General features: G+C 38.1%; 1 non-coding gene across 1 annotated transcript; it reads right to left on the reverse strand.

Annotated features, from left to right (window-relative positions):
- Positions 1-17,691: 17,691 nt before the first annotated feature.
- LOC116115969 lies at positions 17,692-17,798 on the reverse strand. Its single transcript, XR_004125753.1, has one exon. It is a non-coding gene; the product is annotated as a small nucleolar RNA R71 (small nucleolar RNA).
- Between the last annotated feature and the right edge of the window lie 4,190 nt (positions 17,799-21,988).

A 21,988-nucleotide genomic window follows, 5' to 3' on the forward strand; every position in this document is an offset into this window, starting at 1 on the left:
AATCTCTATTCCATTCTTCCCTAGGAAATCCATGCCCAATATTACAAAAAAGTCGGGCATATCAAACACTATTAGATCCACTGCTAACTCTCATCCATGGATCACTATCGACTCTCCTGATAACATCTCATGGTCAAACACTAACCCCTCGGGTAACTCTATCTTAATGGTTGGTTCACTCTAGTAGGTTTCAATCCTACTCTCCTATCATCTATACGATATAAATGAATGAGTGGCTCCAGAATCAATTAAAGCATATAAAGGAATAGCATAGAATAATAACTGACCAGTTACAGCTGATGGACTGGCCTCTGTTTCACCTTGTACCACTGTAAACACTCTGGCACTAGTACCTCTAGAACTCTGAACTGCTGATGGGAGAGGACTTTACAATCCCTCCTCAAGTGCCCTGGCTGCCGGCACCGAAAACACACGTTCTGGTCTCTTAAACACTCTCTTGTGTGGTTCCTCCCATATTAGGACAAGGGGAACCTTTTGTCTAGGTCGTTTACTCCTCTAATCCCTTCTATTCTATCTAAGCTAAAACTTCTTTTTATTACTCTTCATTTCTTTGCTCCTTCCACCCTTAACTTTTTCTCTCTATGGGGCGGATGACGGTTCACTCGATCATTCTATTGAGGGCCTACTAGGGTGATCTTGTTCTCAAATATCTCTGCCCTCATTGCTTGTCTCAAGCCTCACTATAAGTTATGGGGATCGGCACCCGTCATTAGTCTCGGCTATCTCTGGTTTCAAGCCATGAACAAATTTATCTCTCCTCAAGACCGAAGTACTAACAATTCCTGGTGCAAATTTGGCAAGGGCATTGAATCTCACTGAATACTCTTAACTGTACTGGACCCCTGCTACAAACCAATAAACTCTTGGACCTTATCATGAACTCGGTCCTCTATTCTATAGTCGGTCTCAAACTCTCGCCTGAATTCTTCCCAAGTCATTACTTGAACATCATGAATATCTTCTATTAATTCCCACCAATTCGGGCGTCACCCCGAAATAAGAAATCGCATACCGGATCTTCTCCCGTCTGTCATGGGGAATAAACCTGTTGTATGCTCTACACGGACCTAAACCATTCTTTTGCTATACTGGGTCCGTAGTACCCTAAACTCTGAGGGTTGATGTTGACTGGGAAGACCATAAATTGGTTCAACTTTATTCTATATCTGGGGGAGGTACTGGTTGTCCTCTTCCAACATTAGTAGTCGGTGGTACCTGCCAGGGGTCTCAAATTCCCTTGGCTTTCTGCCATAACTTGCTGTACAATTCCCCGAATTCTAGCTTCATCCAACAATCTTCATTATCTCAATTAAAATCAATTAATATTATTTAAATATTTATTAACATTAACAATAATGATAATATATTTAAATATGTGCGAACACACATTAAAACGTAATTTCACTTATTTAATTTTTCTAACAAATAATAAGCTACGACCTCCGTAAATTTAATTGCACTGTGAAATTACCAAATACCCTTTCCCTTAAAGACGAAAACACCCTTCTTTCTTCTTGGGTCTTAAATTGTCTTCTATGTGTGGACCCATAGGCTCCTCATCTATCGGCAGTGTATAGTATCGCGATTAACACCAATTAATCGTCTCACTAATACACAGACCAAGATTGGCCCCTAGCAAGGCATCATGGCCACCCGATAGATTCGGATTCAGCAAAGTAGCTACCTGTCAACGATATGGTTATGGTGCAATTCGATCCTTTCATCATACGTTATCTCGATGAGACGAAGGCATAGAAAAGGTGTCACCTTCGGTTACCTCGATATTATTATCAGTTTCTAGACCAATGACCCGTATTATAAACTAGATAGCAACAACTCAATCCCACTGTGGCCACAGTTTTTTGTCATTGCCATATACTGAATTGCGTCGTGAGATAACTTTCTCCCATACCCGGAGTGATATCCTCTGTCAATCCACCATAGTCTTGATACCTCCTTGATGCAGCCAATCACCACTGTATTGACAACTATGAAAAAACTGCGTTGGCTAGTGTCAAACCACACACATCGGTGCACAAGGCGCTCCGTGATCTCAGTCTAAGGATCACATGCACCACCATTCACTAGAGATTTGTTCCATAGACACTGGGGTTACCATCCATATGGAATCCTCTAGTGGTCAGTCCAGTGAACTTGCTGCGGTGTAATCGCCTACACAAGCACCCAGTGTTGCACCAGGTTGTCACCAAACAACCTTGACAAGTGAGATCAGTCACTGCCTTTCGACAGGGTTGTTTAACACTATGATAGCCTTATCGTATTATCTGTGCCCTTACTTCAGAATAATACTGGACATTTCTAGATTGGCCACCATATGTGCTCATAGGGTTCTCACTATCAAAATTTGAAACACTTATACCCTCGTCACGGTTCTACCATTCTAAGGACATATTCAATACATATTGCAATACAATGATTTAGGCGATATAGAATAAATGCCTTTTATTGATTAATGAACATTATTACAAAGAGTCAATTCTCAATAACGATTGGCTCTAGGGCATCTACTCTAACCATCTTTACTCAAGGGTTTCTTAAACTTTAGCTTGAGTTGGATTTACTTACCGGTATAGTGTGATTCCACTAGCACTTCTCTTTTCCTTTGGTGGATGTCTTTTCTCTACATTTTTAAACAATAACACAATAAGACCTTAACACCTTTATAGCTAAATTTCACATCTAGAATAAAGGTCCTTACCTTAGGATGCCTTAAATCACCTCTCTACCCAAAAACTACTCAAAAGCCCTTTAAAATCCTTGAAGGATTGGATGGAAAGTAGAGAGAAAATGGTGAATGAGTATGGCGGTGGAAGAAGAAGAATGAAAGGGTTTCTAAAGTTAAACCCTTAATATCTCATATTTTCTCCACTCTTTCCCATTTTACCCTTACACTTTCTTAGTAATTCCACCTTTGCCCTTTTAATTCTTTGCAAATGCGCCCCTATTTAAACTATTCTCCATGCAATTTCCTTGCATTTCACTCCCCATTTTTCCTACTAATTAAGGGTAGAATGGTCATTGTGCCCCAAAGGAAGAATTCTCTAGAAACTTATTAAATTTTTCAACTGACCCATTGCCACGGAGAAGAACTTCCCATCGCCCCGGCGAAAACTTACAAAAACGACTCACAACTCTCAAGCCAATGTCACCACGGCGAAGACTGAATTTCAAAAATTCACCAAGTCTCAACCAAAATCAGGGCAAACACTTAACCAAATCAACTCATCAATCCAACTAAGGGCCAACCAATGGAAAATAACAACATGCAAGCTCAAATGAGAACAAATCAATAAACATTCAAGCAATACAACACAATTGAACTATGTACCTCAAGTGGGGCGTTACAGTGGGCCAGTCTAGTGAACTTGCCTATGGCAAGCACCTATGTATTGCACCAGGTTGTCACCGAACAACCTTAACAAGTGAGATCAGTCACTACCTTTTGATAGGGTCGTTCAACACTATGATAGCCTTATCGTATTATCTGTGCCCTTACTTCAGGATAAAATTAGGGCTACGGACGTTTCTAGAATGGCACCATATGTGCTCATAGGGTTCTAACTATTAAGATTTGAAACATTTGATACCCTCGTCACGGTTCTACCATTCTAATGATATATATCAATACATACAATGATGATTTACGCGATATAGAATAAAATGCCTTTTATTGATCAATGAACATTATTACAAAGAGTCAATTCTACAATAATTGATTGGCTTTAGGGCACCTACTCTAACACATATTACAAAAACTGTTAGGAAACGATCAAACATGGCAGCGGAAAAACAAAAAACATTTACAACATGGATTGTTCCTTAGAACCAAGATCATGGTACAAATTTATAGTTTATCAATATTAAATAAGAATCTGCAGATTTTAGTTTAGAGTTTTAAGAAATATACGCACGTTTGGAGACTCTTCCAACTTGTCTCTGAACGTATGTTGCTACCGACCCTAGTGTAGGATCGAATCAATGTAGTCCACACAAAGATAAGGAACTAGAGGGGGATTTGCTAGATACTCTTTAGCCTTTAAGAACTAAGAAGAAAAACAAAGTGTATTTGATTTTAGCAAAGAATGCAATCTGGCGTGAGAAGAGAAAAAGGGCTAGAAATATTTCTTTTAATGATTGAATGAGTGAATTAAAATATTTCACAAAGTGTGCACTTATGTAGTGCACACTATACCTTATTCCATCATGGAATGGGCTTGGGCTCCAACCCAAACACCCCTCATATCCAAACATCCCCTTTAAGATATTTTAATTTTAATTTATCATTATCTCAATTAAATTCAATTAATATATATTTACAATATATATATTAACATTTAACAATAATGATAATTTATTTAAATATATGCGAACACATATTTAAACGTAATCTCAATTATTTAATTTTAATATCAAATTAAATAAAGGTTACAACCTCAGCAAATTTAATTGCATTGTGAAATTACCAAAATGCCCTTTCACCTAAAAAAGACGAAAACGTCCTTCTTCTAAGCTGTTTCTTAAATTATCTTCTCTGTGTGTGACCCGTAGGCTCCTCATCATATCGGTAGGGTGTAGTATCGCGACTAACACCAATTAATCGTCTCACTATACACAGACCAAGATTGGCCCCTAGCAAGGCATCATGGTCACCGATAGATTTGGTTCAACGAAGCAGCTACCTGTCAATGATATGGTTACCGTACACTCCAATCCTTTCATCATCCATTATCTTGACGAGACCAAGGCATAGAAATAGTATCAACCTTCGGTTACTCTCGATATTGTGTATTCAGTTACTAGACCAATGACCTGTATTATAAACTAGACAGAGCAACAACTCAATCCCACTGTGGCCACAGTTTTAGTGTCATTACCATTTACTGAATTGCATTGTGAGATAACTTCTCTCATAACTGGGAGTGATGAATCCTCTGTCGATCCACCATAGTCTTGATATACTCCTTGATGCAGCCAATCACTACCGTGTTGACAACTCTAAATAGAACTGTGTTAGGCTAGTGTCAAACTACACCAATCGGTGCACAAGGCGCTTCGGTGATCTCAAGTCTAAGGATCACATGCACCACCATTCGTTTGAGGATTTTTTCCATAGAATTTAGGTTACCATCCATATAGAATCCTCTGGTAGGCCAGTCCAGTGAACTTGCCTACAGCAAGCACCAATGTGCTGCACCAGGTTGTCACCAAACAACCTTGATAAGTGAGATCAGTCACTGCCTTTCGACAGGGTCATTCAACACTATGATAGCCTTACTGTATTATCTATGCCCTTACTTTAGAATAATACTAGGGCTACGGATGTTTCTAGAATGGCCACCATATATGCTCATAGGGTTCTCACTATCAAGATTTGAAACACTTGATACCCTAATCACGGTTCTACCATTCTAAGGACATATATCAATACATACAATGATGATTTACACGATATAGTATAAAATGCCTTTTCTTTTATCAATGAACATTATTACAAAGAGTCAATTCTACAATAATTGATTGGCTTTAGGGCACCTACTCTAAAAATCTCCCACTTGCACTACAGCCAATCATTCAGTATTTAATACCAAATGATCTCAAGTGCCTTTCATGCTTCTGCTATGACAAACGCTTTGTAAGTGGATCTGTGAGATTGTCGTCAGTATGCACTTTACTGATCTACACTTTTTTCCTCTCAACTATTACTCTAATGAGATGGAACCGTCTGAGTATGTGTCTGGACTTTTGATGAGACTGTGGTTCCCTGGCTAGAGAAATTGCTCCATTGTTGTCACAATAGATGTCTATTGGATCAACAATCATGAGAACCATACCAAGTTAAGTGACGAACTTCTTAATCTAGATTGCCTCCTTGGCCGCATCTGCTAATGCAATATACTGAGCCTGTTAGAGTAGAAGCTCTAGAGCTAATCAATTATTGTAGAATTGACTCTTTGTAATAATGTTCATTAATCAATAAAAGGCATTTTATTCTTTATCGCATAAATCATTATTATTGCAATATGTATTGATATATGTCCTTAGAATGGTAGAACTGTGACGAGGGTATCAAGTGTTTCAAATCTTGATAATGAGAATCCTACGAGCATGTAATAATGGCTTGATACTACTATACTAATAAAAATACATACAATAAAATACCAGTACATTAATAAAAATAGTTGGGCCCAAATTTTTATTTTATTTAATATACATATTCTTTTACAAAAGTCAGTATCCTTTACAAAAGTTCTCAAAAGTGTGGTGGACAGTGTAACTACTACTCCTCGCCCGCCGACATCCATCCGACTGCGTCCTCATCTAGAACCTACAAAAACATAGAAAAACAATGAGGTGAGCAAAATAATGTTCATTAAGTAAATCATCTACTCGTATATCCTTGTAACTCTTTCTCTTAATTCTTTCTTTATGCTCTTCTCTTCTCATTTCTGTTCTCTTTCTGTTTCTGTTTCTCATACTCTTTTCTATACACTCTTGGGTATATGTCACGACCTCATCTTACCGGAGGCATGGCTGGGGACTCAACCCACTCTTCGTGACTCTACTCATTTTCTCTTTCTGTTCTTTCTATTTCTCTATTTTCTCATTCTACTCATTGGAATGTCACGGCCTTATCTTACCGGAGGCATGGCCGGGAACTCTCCCACTCTACGTGACTTCTACTCATTTCTATACCGATCGGATTCGGTTATGCATGGATTCGAAATCCTTGGCCATGTGAGTGTACATTCTTTCTCTCTATCTCTCGAATGTCACAGCCCCTTCTTACTAGAGGCACAGTTGGAACCTCCTGTTCCACTCTTCGTGATGGTCACGGTCTGATCTGACCGGAGGCACGGTTGGGAATCATAAAGTACCCACTCTCGTGACTTTACTCATCACTCACGGGTTCCCTATCGCACAACTTACTCTATTCTCTTCTTTAGCTTCTTTAGCTCTTAGAGTGGTTTAAGCAAAAAGGTCTCTACTCTTTCTCAAGCTAATACTCATAGTGTCGAAATTCTCTACTCTTTCTCAAGCTACTTCTCAATGCACAATTAATGCATATAGATGATTCATACTCATTAATGCACTTAGGAAATGCCAATACGCAATGTTGCAAGAATTAAGGTTTATAACTCATCCTCAAACTTCCCTTAGGCATTTCATCAAACAACTCATGTGCATACAAAAACTCTTCTCTAACTACAATTCTATTTCTCTTTGTAACCATCCAAAATAGAAAAAAAATCACTTCTATGGACATAACTCCTATCATAGAAGAACACTCCCAAATATTTACTCAATCTCCTCCAACTTCATCTCAACTCATTAACACTTCCCATAAAGAGAGCATATCCAACACCACAACATGAATACTCATCTCAACTCAATTTCTCAACAAGCAAACATACATCTCTACTCAATTTCTCAACAAGCATCATTTATACATGCATAAAGAAATCTCTACTTAAGGATTTCTTAACTTTAGCTTGAGTTGGATTTACTTACCTTGTGATGGTGTGATTCCACTAGCACCTTTCTTTTCCTTTGGTAGATGTCTTTTCTCTACAGTTTTAAACAATAACACAATAAGACCTCAACACCTTTATAGCTGAATTTCACATCTAGAATAAAGGTCAATACCTTAGGATGCTTTAAATTACCTCTTTACCCAAAAACTACTCAAAAGCCCTTTAAAATCCTTGAAGGATTGTATAGAAAGTAAAGAGAAAATGGTGAATGAGTATGGCGGTGGAAGAAGAAGAATGAAAGGGTTTCTAAGACTTAACCCTTATTTACTCATATTTTACACCTTCTTTCCCAATTTACCCTTACTATTTCTTAGGAATTCCAACTTTGCCCTTTTAATTCTTTGCAAATGAACCCCCATTTAAACTATTCTTTATGCCATTTCCTTGCATTTTACTCTCCACTTTTCCTGCTAATTAGGGGTAGAATGGTCATTGTGCCCCAAAGGAAGAATTCTCTAGAAACTCAATACACATTTTGTCAGGCCCTTCGCCGCGGCAAAGAATCTTTCTTCGCCCCGGTGAAAAATTACAGAACCTACACCGTAGGTTGCAGAACTTCATCGCCATGGCAAAGCTTCTTCTTCGCCCTAGCGAAGTCTGTAACACAAAAATTTGCCAAGTCTTTGCAAATTCAGGGCAACCACTCAACCAACTCACAATATCAATTCAACCAAGGACCAACCAAACTATAACAACAAGAAACCAACTCAAATGAGGAAAAAACAATAAGCATTCAAGTAATACAGCACAATTAAACTACATACCTCAAGTGGGGCGTTACTGAGCACATATTGTGGCCATTCTAGAAATGTCAATAGCCCTAGTATTATTCTGAAGTACGCGCATAGATAATACAGTACGACTATCATAGTGTTGAATGACCTTGTCGAAAGGCAGTGATTGATCTCACTTGTCAAGGTTGTTTGGTGACAACCTGGTGCAACACATGGGTGCTTGCTATAGGCGAATACACCACAGCAAGTTCACTGGATTGACCCACCAGAAGATTCCATATGGATGGTAACCCCAGTGTCTATGAAACAAATCCTATAATGAATGGTGGTGCATCTGATCCTTAGACTTGAGATCGCCAAAGTGCCTTGTGTACCAATTGGTGCAGTTTGACACTAGCCTAACGCAGTTCTATTAAGAGCTGTCAATACGGTGGTGATTGGCTTTATTAAGGAGTGTATCAAGACTATGGTGGATAGACAGAGGATTCATCACTCTTGGGTATGGGAGAAGTTATCTCACAGCGCAATTCAGTATATGGAAATGACACTAAAATTGTGGCCACAGTGGGATTGAGTTGTTGCTCTATCCAGTTTATAATACAGGTCATTAGTCCAGAAACTGAATATATAATATTGAGAGTAACTAAAGGTTGACACTATTTCTATGGCTTGGTCTCATCGAGATAACGTATGATGAAAGGATCAAATTGTACGGTAACCATATCGTTGACAGGTAGCTAATTTGCTGAATTCGAATCTATTGGGTGGCCATGATGCCTTGCTAGGGGCCAATCTTGGCTTGTGTATAGTGAGACGATTAATTTGTGTTAATCGCGATACTACACACTGTCGGTATGACAAGGAGCCTATGGGTCACACACATAGAAGATAATTTAAGAGCCAGGAAGAAAGAAAGGCGTTTTCGTCTTTTTGGGCGAAATGGTATTTTGGTAATTTCACAGTGCAATTAAATTTGCTGAGGTCGTAGCCTTTATTTAATTTGTTAGAAAAATTAAATAAGTAAAATTACATTTAAATATGTGTTAGCATATATTTAAATGAATTAACATTATTGTTAAATGTTAAATGTTAATATATATATATTAAATATATATATATTGATTTTAATTGAGATAATGATGAATTAAAATAAATATCTAATTGGGAGTGTTTGGAAACAAGGGGTGTTTAGGTTGGAGCCCAAGCCTATTCCATATGGGAATGGGGCAATTAAATTTAACTATAAAAGAAAAAGGTTATTTGTAAAAGAGTGTGAATTCATTCAACTCATTTTCATTGTAAAAGAGAAAAACACATAGCCCCTTTTCCTCTCTCCCACGCCAGACTTGTTTTTGATTGAAAATCAAAATTCTCTTCATTTCTTCTTGTTTCTTAAGGCTAAAAAGGGATCGAGCAAATCCTTCCTTGCTTCCTTGTGATTGCCTTCGTGTGGACTACGTCGGTTCGATCCTACACTTGGGTAGGTAGTAAAATACTTTCAAAGACAACTTGGAGGAGCCTCCAAACGTGCGTATGATTTCTTAAACTCTAGATTAATTTTCTGCAGATTCTTATTTGGTATAAACTGTAAAATTGTACCCTGATCTTGGTTCTATGGAACAATCCTTGTTATTATTGTTTTTTTTTTTCGCTGCCTCAATGGATCACTTCCTAACAGTGGTATCAGAGCCTAGGGTACCAAATTTTACAGTTTTATAGATGGTTGATTACATGTATTTGATTGATAATATGTCGCCTTAAAGAATATGTGTAAAATCTGCCTTAAAAGCATGTTTTAAGAAATCAGTTAATCGATTAATTTTAATTTGTTGATGATCTACAAGTTTGGTATATTGGGTGATGGATTTTTGTTGAAATCAGTGTGTATGATTGATTGCAAAATCCGTTTGGTGTGTTTTTGGTTACTGTTTGAACTGATCTAGAGCTACAGATTAGTGCACCTCGCCATAGTGATATAACCCATCGCCGCGGCTTGCGTGATTGGCTTTCACAGTGATTGAGAAATCAACGCTCGCCGCGACGATCATCCTTAGGACGAGCGTTGTACGAAATTAGCACTCGCTGCGACGATATAACCCATCGCCACGGCGATCGCACGTTGAGCGTGAACGTTAAGTTAACCAGTGCACGCTGCAGCGATCTAACTCATCGCCGTAGCGAGCGCACTTTTAGGTGCATAGGGGCCAGATTGTAAAGTTTTGAAACTTTTGGACCAAATACAGATCTCTAAATTGTCTGGGGGTAATTAACAATTAACCCACCAATTTAAAAAATTGATAGTTTTTGAAATGTATGCTATGTACTTGTTTGTATATTGCATGGTGTCTGGTACATGAGCCTTAGGCCTACGGTGAATGTTTTAAAATTTTTGGGTATGTATGGTTGTAATTTATTAAATAGGGCATGCGTGTCCTACCTTTCTCCTCTTCTCAATATACATTCTCTTCTCATCTCATTCCCCTCGAATGTAAATCAAGGTTTCTAAATTATTGATGTAAAGAATTTTATAAAATTATTCTTATTGTAAATTTAGTATGATGTATTTGTAATGTACTTAAAGACGGAGCAAAGGACGAGGCAATCATACTTGAAGACTCAAGATATTTATTACAGGACCCCTAGGTGACCCACTGATTACTCTAGGCTCAAGGAAATAAGTTTTAGTTAGGCCATGTATTGACACGTTTTTAATATTGTGTTTAGAATGCATGCTAAGGTTGAATGTTGAATAACATTCCAAACAATGTCATTCTAACAAAGATAATAATCTGGTGAGAAATTAAATAATAAACCCTCAATTAAAGTATATTAAGTCACGTAAGCCTTCCATCACCATGGTTTTAATCAAACCAGTGTTCGTCGAAACCTTGTTTGTCAAAGCGAATGGTACACTTCTACTAGTGGGAGGTTAAAATACATTGGAGTTTTCCTTAATAGTGATGGGCCGACTTAAAATGACGGTTTTACTTGTTCGCCAAAGCGAAGGTTGATAAACACGTCATAGGCAAAGTAAAGCAGTACACATATTGTGTGTACGTGGTGACATGTAGTGTCCACTCTACTGATACTGAGAATCACACTTGAGGACAATGGTTGGAGCCATTGGATCACCTGATTGGCTTGTTGGCTTTTTCACATTTGAGGTTGATAGTAGAAGCTATCAACTGGTGTGGATTAAGTTTGTTGGCCCACCTAATCAACTCATTTTGGCTTGTTCCCCAAAGCAAAGGTTTGAAATGGGAAGGATGGGATTTGGTCCACTAGGAAAGTCAACGGGCTTTCCCGAGTTAATAGTGAGGGCTATTGACTTGAGTAAAATAGTGGGAGCATCGTTTAATAAAAGACCATATTAAATAATAATGAACTTTATAATGACTTTATTTTCTGCAATTGTAGATTCACCAAAATGAGCATTATGAACTTGCAACCGATAATCGAGAAAGAAAACAGGTTGGATGCATCCAATTTGTCAGACTGGTATCATAATCTTCAGATTATACTCAAGTTAGAAAAGAAATTCCTTGAAAATCCATACATGGCTGGCATGCTATCGTAGGCACCCAGAATTAACACCCTAAAAATACACGTAGCAATGTGAGTAGGGATCGTTCCCACGAAGAGTGTCTAGCCGAGTTTAATGTTACGTGAACAAGGCTGGGGGGTTTGAGTAAAATAGAAATAATTTCAGGAAAAACAATTCAAATTAAACTATCAAAATCAATCAAATAATGAAACTTGGTCTAGGTCAACATCCACCATCGGACTCTTACAACTGGTCATCGATATAAAAATAAATCAATTCATACCTTGAATATTCACCGTTGGAACTATTTTCCTATCTCTCCTTAGTTGTAATTAATTAAGAAACAAGCGATCTAATTAACCTTACTACTAAACAACCCTAGACAAGTGCTAAAGATTTAATCTAGTGGCAACCTTAAGACCTAGGGAGATCGATGAAGTTAAACAACACAAACTCAAGCAGTTGCATTTAATTCAGTAAGATGTTCTTCTTAAGACTTAATAATTCCTAACGCAACAAATTCTTAAACCCTAATTACTTCACAAGTTAGAGGGATCAAACAATTACGGATTTGATATCTAACTTAGTAGTAGATTGCAACAATTAATAAACTAATAGGCCTACTAGTAATTAAACGTAACAATCATGAAAATATGCATAGAAGAACATCCAATACTCAAACATAAATTGAACACTTAAAGAAAAAAACCAGATTGATCTCACAGTTTATTAATTCCGAGGTCTTGTCTCCTTTGACCAAGTTATAAAAGTTTAGCCGCTCATGGCCATAATCAAAACTCAAAGGAAAAATGAATTCCAGCCAAGAGAGAAGAGAGAGGCGTGTGTGTTTTCTGTGTAATCCCTAATTTGATCTCCCTCTTTCAATATCCAATTCGAATTTTAATTCTACTAAATCTAAATCTCTTAAAAATATTCTAAAATCCAAAAATAACCTTTATTTTAATCTGAGTAATTGAAAATAAAATAAAGTCTTAATACAAAATAGGAAAGTGGTGATTCCAGCTGTAACTTGCATGCAACATGTCTTCAAATCTTCCAATAATAAACTGCCTATTGGACTTGCATGACAAGGCAGAATGTTCCAGAACATTGGTAGTGTAGGTGCGTCAACTTCAAGCCCAATTACAACCATGATGCAGTGAGTATCTCTCTAAACTCAAAACATGAAAGTTGTAGATCTCTTTCTTAGTGTTCCACATCATTTTGAATCATCTCAATCGGAGCTTGGATGTGAGAGCCCCATCATCTTGGACCATGGGCTATCCTAGTCTTGGCCTACTATGGCCTCATGGGCTTTCCACATGCGCCCCATCATCTTGGGCCTCACTCACTTGGATATCCCCACCCCTACAAGTGGGTTTCTTTTGCCTTCCCCACCTCTCAAACACAAGATCTGTTGGCTAAGTACTTGTGACAAGAGAGGTGAGTACCATCAGGCTAGAAACCCACTTGCCGGGGTGGGGATATCCAAGTGAGTGAGGCCCAAGATGATGGGGCGTATGTGGAAAGCCCATGAGGCCGTAGTAGGCTAAGACTGGGATAGCCCATGGTCCAAGATGACGGGGCTCTCACATTGGATAAGAGATTTATGCCCAGATTATGAAACAATGTCGAAACTATCCGAATTCACTTAATTAGTTCTGTTTTGCAATTAACGCCTCTATTTGCATCCTAAATCAAAATAGAATAATAATGAGTACATTTAGGTAGCAAATAAGCATAAAAGACAAGACATTAAGGGGGTAAATATGACATTTTTCATTCTCATCAATGGCTAAGCTTGACCTGATGCCACTCAGGAAGTAAAGGATACTTATCAAAAGTTCCTTGATGATGCTGATATCATTATATGCTTGATCATAGCATCGATGACACCTATGCTGCAAAAGCAGCATGAGAATATGGACACTTCTTCCATTATTCTACACCTTAATGAGCTTTTTGAAACAAATGCTCTACATGAGAGGTACAAGGTGTCGAAAGCACTGTTTGCGAGTCGTCCGACTAAGGGAGCCCAAGTTGATCGAGCACATAGAGAGGCTTGAGACTTTGGGATGTGGCTTGGATGCAGAATTACAAATGGATTTAATTCTGCAATCGTTGCCTGACTCTTATGCTCTATTTATAATGAATTTCAATATGAACACGATTGAAAAACCCTATCAGAACTTTTGAACATGCTGAGGATTGTAGAGCACTACTTGAAAAAGTCCAAGCTTGTTTTACTGGTTGTTGCCAGTAAAGCAAAGGGTAATGGCAAGGGTAAGGCCAAGGCCAAACCCAAGCCCAAGCCCAAACCCAAAGGACAGGTTGCTCTTGGTTCTGAGAGTGGCATAGGGAAGGGCAAGGTAGTCTGCTTCTTTTGTGGCAAGCCTGGCCATTGGGGGAAACAGTGCAAGGCTTTCCTTACAAGCAAGAAGAAGTCAGACGCTACGACTTCAGGTATTTTTATGATTGAGATTAACTTCTGTCCCTCAACATCTTGGGTCATTGACACAGGATGTGGCACTTACATTTGTACTGATGTGTAGGGACTAAGGCAGAGTAGAGTGCTCGCTAAGGGAGATGTGGACCTACAAGTTGGAAATGGAGCACATGTGACTGCATTGGCTGTAGGGACTTATTGTTTATCTTTGCCTACGAGCTTGTTATTGGAACTACATAACTGTTATCACGTACCTTCTATTTCTATAAATATTATTTTAGTATCCGCTTTGGATAATATGGGGTATCATTTTGAGATATCTAATGGATTGATGTCCTTTAGTTTGAATGGTATTCTATTTGGAATTGCAAGGTTATATAATGGATTATATGTTCTTAACTTAAACAATAAAGATAGTCTCAATGTTGAAACCAAGAAAGCTAAACATAGCGATCAAAACCAGACATACCTCTGGCACTGTAGATTGGGTCATGTAAATAAGACCCGCATTGTAACACTTCAAAGGGATGGAGTTTTGGACCTTTTTAACTTTCAATCATTTGAGGTATACGAGTCATGTCTGTTAGGCAAGATGACCAAGTCTCCTTTCACAGGACAAGGTGAAAAGGCTACTGAGCTGTTAGCCATCATCCATAGTGATGTATGTGGTCCACTAACAGCTGAGGCTAGAGGTGGATATTCATACTTCATCACATTTACTGATGATTTCTGTAGATATGGTTATGTCTACCTGATGAGACATAAATCTCAAGCCTTTGATAAATTCAAGGAATTCAGGAATGAAGTACAGAATATGTTGGACAAAAGTATTAAAGGTTTTTGGTCGGATTGAGAAGGTGAATACTTAAGCTCAGGGTTTTCAAAGTACCTGAAGGAATATGGGATAGTATCACAACTCACCCCTCCTTATACACCCCAACACAATAGAGTGTCTGAAAGGAGGAATAAGACCTTACTTGACATGGTTAGGTCCATGATGAGTTTTAGTGATTTACCTGTATCGTTCTAGGGTTGTAAAGATTATGTTAAGAAATTGACTTCAAATATGTTGGGACCAAAATCTTGTAAATGTATATTTATGGGGTATCCAAAAGAGACCAAAGGATACTATTTCTACCACCCAGAAGAGAGCAAAATTTTTGTTGCTTGATCTGGTGTCTTCCTAGAAAAGGAATATTTTCTAAGAAGTATTAGTGGGAGAAAAGTAGAACTCGATGAAGTTCTAGAACCACAAGATATACTAGACGAAGGATGGGATGATGTGCCACAGGAAGTGGTTGAACATCTAGAGAGGTTACTCCACAACCTGTGGATCAAAGTGAACCACCTCAGATAGCACAAGAGCTATGTAGATCTGGGAGAGTATGTCATGAGCTCGAGAGATACGGTTATCTTGTGACTCAACATGGTGACATACTAGTCTACCAAGACGATGAACCCAGAACCTATAAAGATGCTATATCGGATCTAGATTTCATTAAATGGCTTGAAGCTATGAAATCTAAGATAGACTCTATGTACCTGAACGAAGTGTGGTAGTAGAACCAGTTGAAGGGGTAAAAACCAAAGGGTGTAAATGGGTATTCAAGAAGAAGACTGACATGGATGGCAAGGTGCATACTTATAAAGCCCGACTGGTTGCCAAAGGTTTCAAACAAATTCATGGCATTGACTATAAAGAAGCCTTTTTGCCAGTTGCCATGTTTAAATCCATCCGGATTATGCTTGTGATTGCTACATATCATGACTATGAGATTTGTCAAATGGATATCAAAACAGCTTTCGTGAACGAAAACCTTGAGGAAGATGTGTATATGACACAACCCGATGGTTTCATTCTTGATGGGCAAGCTGATAGGGTATGCAAGTTGCAGAGATCCATATATGGACTCAAACAAGCTTTAAGGAGCTGGAACATTCATTTTGATGAAGCCGTAAAAGAATTCAATTTTATCAAGAACAAAGATGAGCCCTGTGTTTACAAGGAAGTGAGTGGGAGCGCAATAGTATTCCTAGTGTTGTATGTCAATGACATACTTCTAATCGGGAATGATATACCGAATTTGCAGTCGATAAAGACTTGGTTATCCAAGTGCTTCTCCATGAAGGACTTAGGGGAAGCAGCCTATACCCTTGGTATAAAGATCTATTGTGATAGATCGCATAGGTTGCTTGGCCTAAGTTAGAGTGTGTATATTGACAAGGTACTGAAAAGATTCAGTATGGAAGAATCCAAGAAGGGATTTCTTCTGATGTCACATGGTGTTTAACTCTCTAAGGAATTGTGTCCTAGAACATAAGATGAAGAGATAGGATGAAAAGGATCCCATATGCATCAGCAATTGGATCCATCATGTATGCCATGCTATGTACTCAGATTGATGTCTCATGTGCTTTGAGCACTTATAGTCTATATCAATCGGATCTAGATGAGCATCACTAGATGGCTATCAAGAATATTCTTAAGTACCTGAAGAGGACTAAGGATATGTTCTTGGTTTATGGAGGGGAAGATGAGCTCACTGTAAGAGGATGCAATGATGCTAGTTTCCAAACGGACAAAGATGATTATTGATCGCAATCAAGATTTGTAATTTGTCTCAATGGCGATGTAGTGAGCTGGAAGAGCTCTAAGCAAAGCACTGTAGCGGACTTTACAATAAAGGCTGAGTATATTGCATTGTCAGATGTGGCCAAGGAGGCAGTCTGGATTAAGAAGTTCATTACTGAACTTGGTATGGTTTCCATGATTGTTGATCCTATAGACATCTATGTTTTAATTGTTTTTTGTTTAAATTTTGTTCTTCTTTTCGGTTGGTTTGTGATCTCACTTTTTCTATTTTTTTTTATTTTTTTATTTTTGTAGTTTATGCGAAGAGCAAGACGTCAGCCAGTGGTTCCTATTGATCCTGAGATTGAAAGAACCACTAGAAGACTTAACAGAGAAAGAAGAGAAAGAGAGGCTACAGTTAAACCGAAGGTCATAGTTGTTGAGATGACAGAAAATAGAACACTAAGGGAGTTTTCAGTTCCCTCAGTTGATGGCAATGGATCGAGTACTACTAGACCAGTAGTACAAGCCAACAACTTTGAGATAAATCTGGCAATCATCCAGATGATCCAGCAGTCGGTACAGTTTAAAGGAGATTGAAGGAAGATCCAAATCTACACATTGCCAATTTTTTTGGAGATTTGTGATACTTTCAAGTCAAACGGAGTGTCAGATGACACTAACAAATTGAGACTGTTCCCGTTTTCATTGAGGGATAAGGCAAGGGATGGTTAATGGCACTACCATTAGGAACGATCACAACATGGAATGATTTAGCACAGAAGTTCCTAACCAAATTTTTTCCTCCAGCAAAATCGGCAAAGCTGAGAAATGATATCACATCGTTTCTATAGGAAGAGTTATAATCATTGTATGAGGCTTGGGAGAGATACAAAGAATTACTGAGAAGGTGTCCACATCATGGGTTGCTAGTTTGGATGCAAGTCCAAACGTTTTATAATGGATTGATTGTGAATGTGCAAACTATGGTGTATGCAGCATTGGGAGGAGCACTACAAAATAAGACACCAGAAGAAGCTTATGAGTTGCTTGAAGTTCTGGCAAGCAACAACTATCAAAGACCTAATAAGAGGGTGCAACCGAAGAAATCTATGGGTCTTCATGAAGTTGATGCATACACAGCCATTTTAGCCCAACTCACAGCACTTCAGAAACAGTTGGGAAGTATGCAAGTAAATTCTATTCAAGCTCCTCAACAAATTTGTGAATTTTATACAGGTGGTCATGTGAGCAATGAATACCAAGTGAGGAACACATTTGCTTCAACGTCTTTATCATTGAAGCAGGTTAACTACTTTGCAGGAAATCAAAGGCAACCGAACAACCCGTACTCCAACACATATAATTCTGGTTAGAGGAATCATCCGAACCTGTCTTAGGGAAATTAGAACAAACAGAATTAGTAATACAATCAATAGAACCAAAGAGCATTGCCAAACAACCAAGCAGGGGTGAACAATCAACCAGGAGAGCAAAGAGTGGCAAAATTGGAGGACATGTTTGGAAAGTTTATGCAAGAGACTGATGCGTATTTCTTACAACATGCAAAACTAGCAAGTGCACTAGTCGCTTAAGTAATAAAATGATGGGTAGGATATCGTTCCCACGAGGACTGTTAGCAAAACACTAAGTTTCGTAACATTATCAAGTTGAAGCAATCGAATTCTTTGGATTGGTGGGAGCAAATTGTAATGAAAAACAACAATGAAATTAAACAAAGAATTAAATCTTAATAAAGAAAGCAAGATGAAACACGGAATATCAATTCAAGCAAAACGGGTAGGGTTTTGACTTCGTTTGGATTTTTATGGGTTAAACCTAAAAATTACACTATATTCACATTCATGCGCAATGGTTGTAAATCGAATTCACTAATATGTTAAACATACCCTCTCGGGCTATGTTTTCCTATTCATCCTTATTAACATTCCGCACCCAACAAATTGAAGGTTAATAATTCTAAATTCATTAAGCACAAGAATCCTAAATTGATTTCATTAATTCTTGAATCTATCTCTAGCATCCAATACTATAATGGTGATTACCCAAGAAGCCTAACATGAATTATTTCTCAATCTCATCATGTTCATCACATACAGCATTCAATTTCAGAGTAACACACATCCAAAGCTTATTCACATGGAAATAACACAATCAAACACTTAACCCATTTAAAATCCAAACTACAATCAAAACCCTAACCCATAAAAGATTAGTTCATAGCTAAATTAATACTACAAAAACAAAAAATAGAAATAAACAAGTTAAACATAATGAAACTAAGATGAAAGATAAGAAATCTCCCCAAAAGATGAATCTTCTAGTCAAAATCTGAATCTTCTCCCTTAAACAATCCGAAAAAAAAAACTCAAAGCTTTACTCTAAGAAAAGTGTAAAAGCGGCTAAACCTAAACAGCTAAAGATCCTTTGGCCAAAGGTTAAGTTTTTCTTTTAAACTTAGTCCAAAAACCCAGCCAAAACACGCACAACACGAAACTGTGCGTTTAACAAAACTGAATAAATTGACTGTCGCCGCGGCGAAGAATGAAGAAATCCCAATCGTCTCTGGCTTACTTCACCGCGGCGAAGACAATTCCTTCGCCCGGGCGAACCTCCTTGAAAAGTTCTAAAATTACAGAACTACCACTCTGCTTGCTTCTTCGTTCGATTCTTCGATTCTCGGCTCTCTTCCTTAGGAACAAGCTTCATCGTGCTTTGTCCTACTCCGAAACTCTCCTATCTTCTGAGATCCGCTGATTTCTAAGTCAAAACTATCCAATTTTGTCTTTATTTGCTCAAAAAGTCCATTTTAACCTGAAACACGAAAAGTAAAGAATTAAGCAACAATTCAGGTAAAAATGCACTAGAAAGTACCTGAAATCCGACAAAAAGGTCTAATAAAAACTGTATAATTTACCTATTATCAGAGACCACAAGATTTATGAATGAGACAAGGACGAATTTCAGAAATCAAGGGGCATCCATCTGGAACTTGGAGGACAATTGGCTGATAAGTTAAATGGGAGACCACAAGGGTCCCTGCCGAGCAACACAATGCCTAACCCACGTGAGCAAGCAAATGTAATAACTATGAGAAGTGGGATAGTGTTAGAAGAAGTGGAACAATCAGGGAAACAAAGGAGCCCACCAAACGAAAAGGAAGATTCTGATGAGGAAGTTGATGAAAAGATAGTTGTTGAAGAGAAACCAACCAATTCTAGGGTTGATGAACAAAAGCAGGAAGAGAGGCAAAGACAAAAGAAAGAAAAATTGCCATTTCACGAGATACCACTAAAGTTGGCCCATCACACTCCTCCCGTGCTTTTTCCTCAGAGACTCAAGAAAAAGAATCAGGATAAGCAGTTTTCCAAATTTATTGAAATATTTAAAAACCTGCATATTAACATTCCTTTTGCAGATGCATTGCAACAAATACTGAGCTATGCGAAATTTCTCAAAGAGATTTTATCAAACAAAAGGAAGTTAGAAGATGAGGAAATAGTGATGCTTATAGAAGAGTTTAGCGCCATTCTCCAGAAGAAGGTACCCCTGAAACTCAAAGATCCAAGGAGTTTTACTATTCCTTGCATTATAGGAGACATTACTTTTGATCAAGTTTTGTGTGATTTAGGTGCAAGCATTAATTTAATGCCTTTTTCTGTTTTTAGGAGATTGGGAATTGGTGAAGTGATGCCAACGACCATGTCGTTGCAACTTGCAGATAGATCCATCAAACATTCGAGGGGTATAGTCGAAGATGTGTTGGTGAAGGTGGACAAGATTATATTTCTGGCGGATTTTGTTGTATTGGACATGGAAAAGGATAAGGAAATGCCTTTTATTTTGGGTCGACTATTTTTGGCCACCGGGAGAGCTCTCATTGATGTGCAAGAAAGAAGGAAAGTTGATGTTGAGGGTTCAAGATGAAACAATAACATTCAATGTGTTTGAAGCTATGAAGTTTCCAACTGAATTGGTTTCGTGCTTTAGTGTTGATGTGGTGGATAAACTAGTGAAAGAGGCTATTAAAGAGAACACTCCAAAAATACCTTTAGAAGCTTGTATTGCCTAATAAAAAATAGTAGAGGTAGATGAGTCAGCGAAGAATGAATGTGGTAGATTGTTGGAAGCACTTCAGCCGATTGATGAGAGCCAAGATCTAGAATTTGAGGAATTTAATTTTTAGAAGGAGAAGGAGAAGGAGAAGGAAAAGGAAAGAAAGGAAGAACCTCCGAAGCTTGAACTGAAGCCCTTGCCTTCCCACCTCAAATATGTGTATCTTGGTTAAAGCAGAAACTTTCCCAGTAATCATCAGTTCAAGGTTGAGCAAATTGGAAGAAGAGCGGTTGATTAGGGTACTAAGAGAACATAGATCAGCAATTGGGCGGACCATTTCGGATATTAGAGGCATGTCTCCATCGTTTTGTATGCATAAGATACTTATGGAAGATGATGTCAAGCCTAGGGTGCAGCCACAATGGAGACTGAATCCTTCGATGAAGGAAGTGGTGAGAAGGGAGGTGGTGAAACTTTTAGATGCGGGAATAATTTATACTATTTCTGATAGTCCATGGGTGAGCTCGGTGCAAGTAGTTCCGAAGAAAGGAGGTATCATAGTAATAAAGAATGAAAGCAATGAATTGATACCAACTGGATGGTCACGGGCTGGAGAGTAAACATTGACTACCGGAAATTAAATGAAGCGACAAGGAAGGATCATTTCCCATTTCCTTTCATTGATCAGATTTTTTAGAGATGAATCATATTAAGCTTCATGTATGTTTATGATTGAGATTAACTTCTCTCCCTCAACATCTTGGGTTATTGACACAGGATGTGGTACTCACATTTGTACTGATGTACAGGGACTAAGGAAGAGTAGAGTGCTTGACAAGGGAGAGGTGGACCTACGAGTTGGAAATGGAGCACATGTGGCTACATTGGCTGTAGGGACTTACTATTTATGTTTGCCTACAGGCTTGTTGTTGGAACTACATAATTATTATCACGTACCTTCTATTTCTATAAATATTATTTTAGTATCCGCTTTGGATAATATGGGGTATCATTTTGAGATATCTAATGGATTGATGTCCT

The sequence above is a fragment of the Pistacia vera genome, unplaced genomic scaffold (assembly GCF_008641045.1).
Source record: "Pistacia vera cultivar Batoury unplaced genomic scaffold, PisVer_v2 Contig757, whole genome shotgun sequence".
NCBI classification, from domain to species: Eukaryota; Viridiplantae; Streptophyta; class Magnoliopsida; order Sapindales; family Anacardiaceae; genus Pistacia; species Pistacia vera.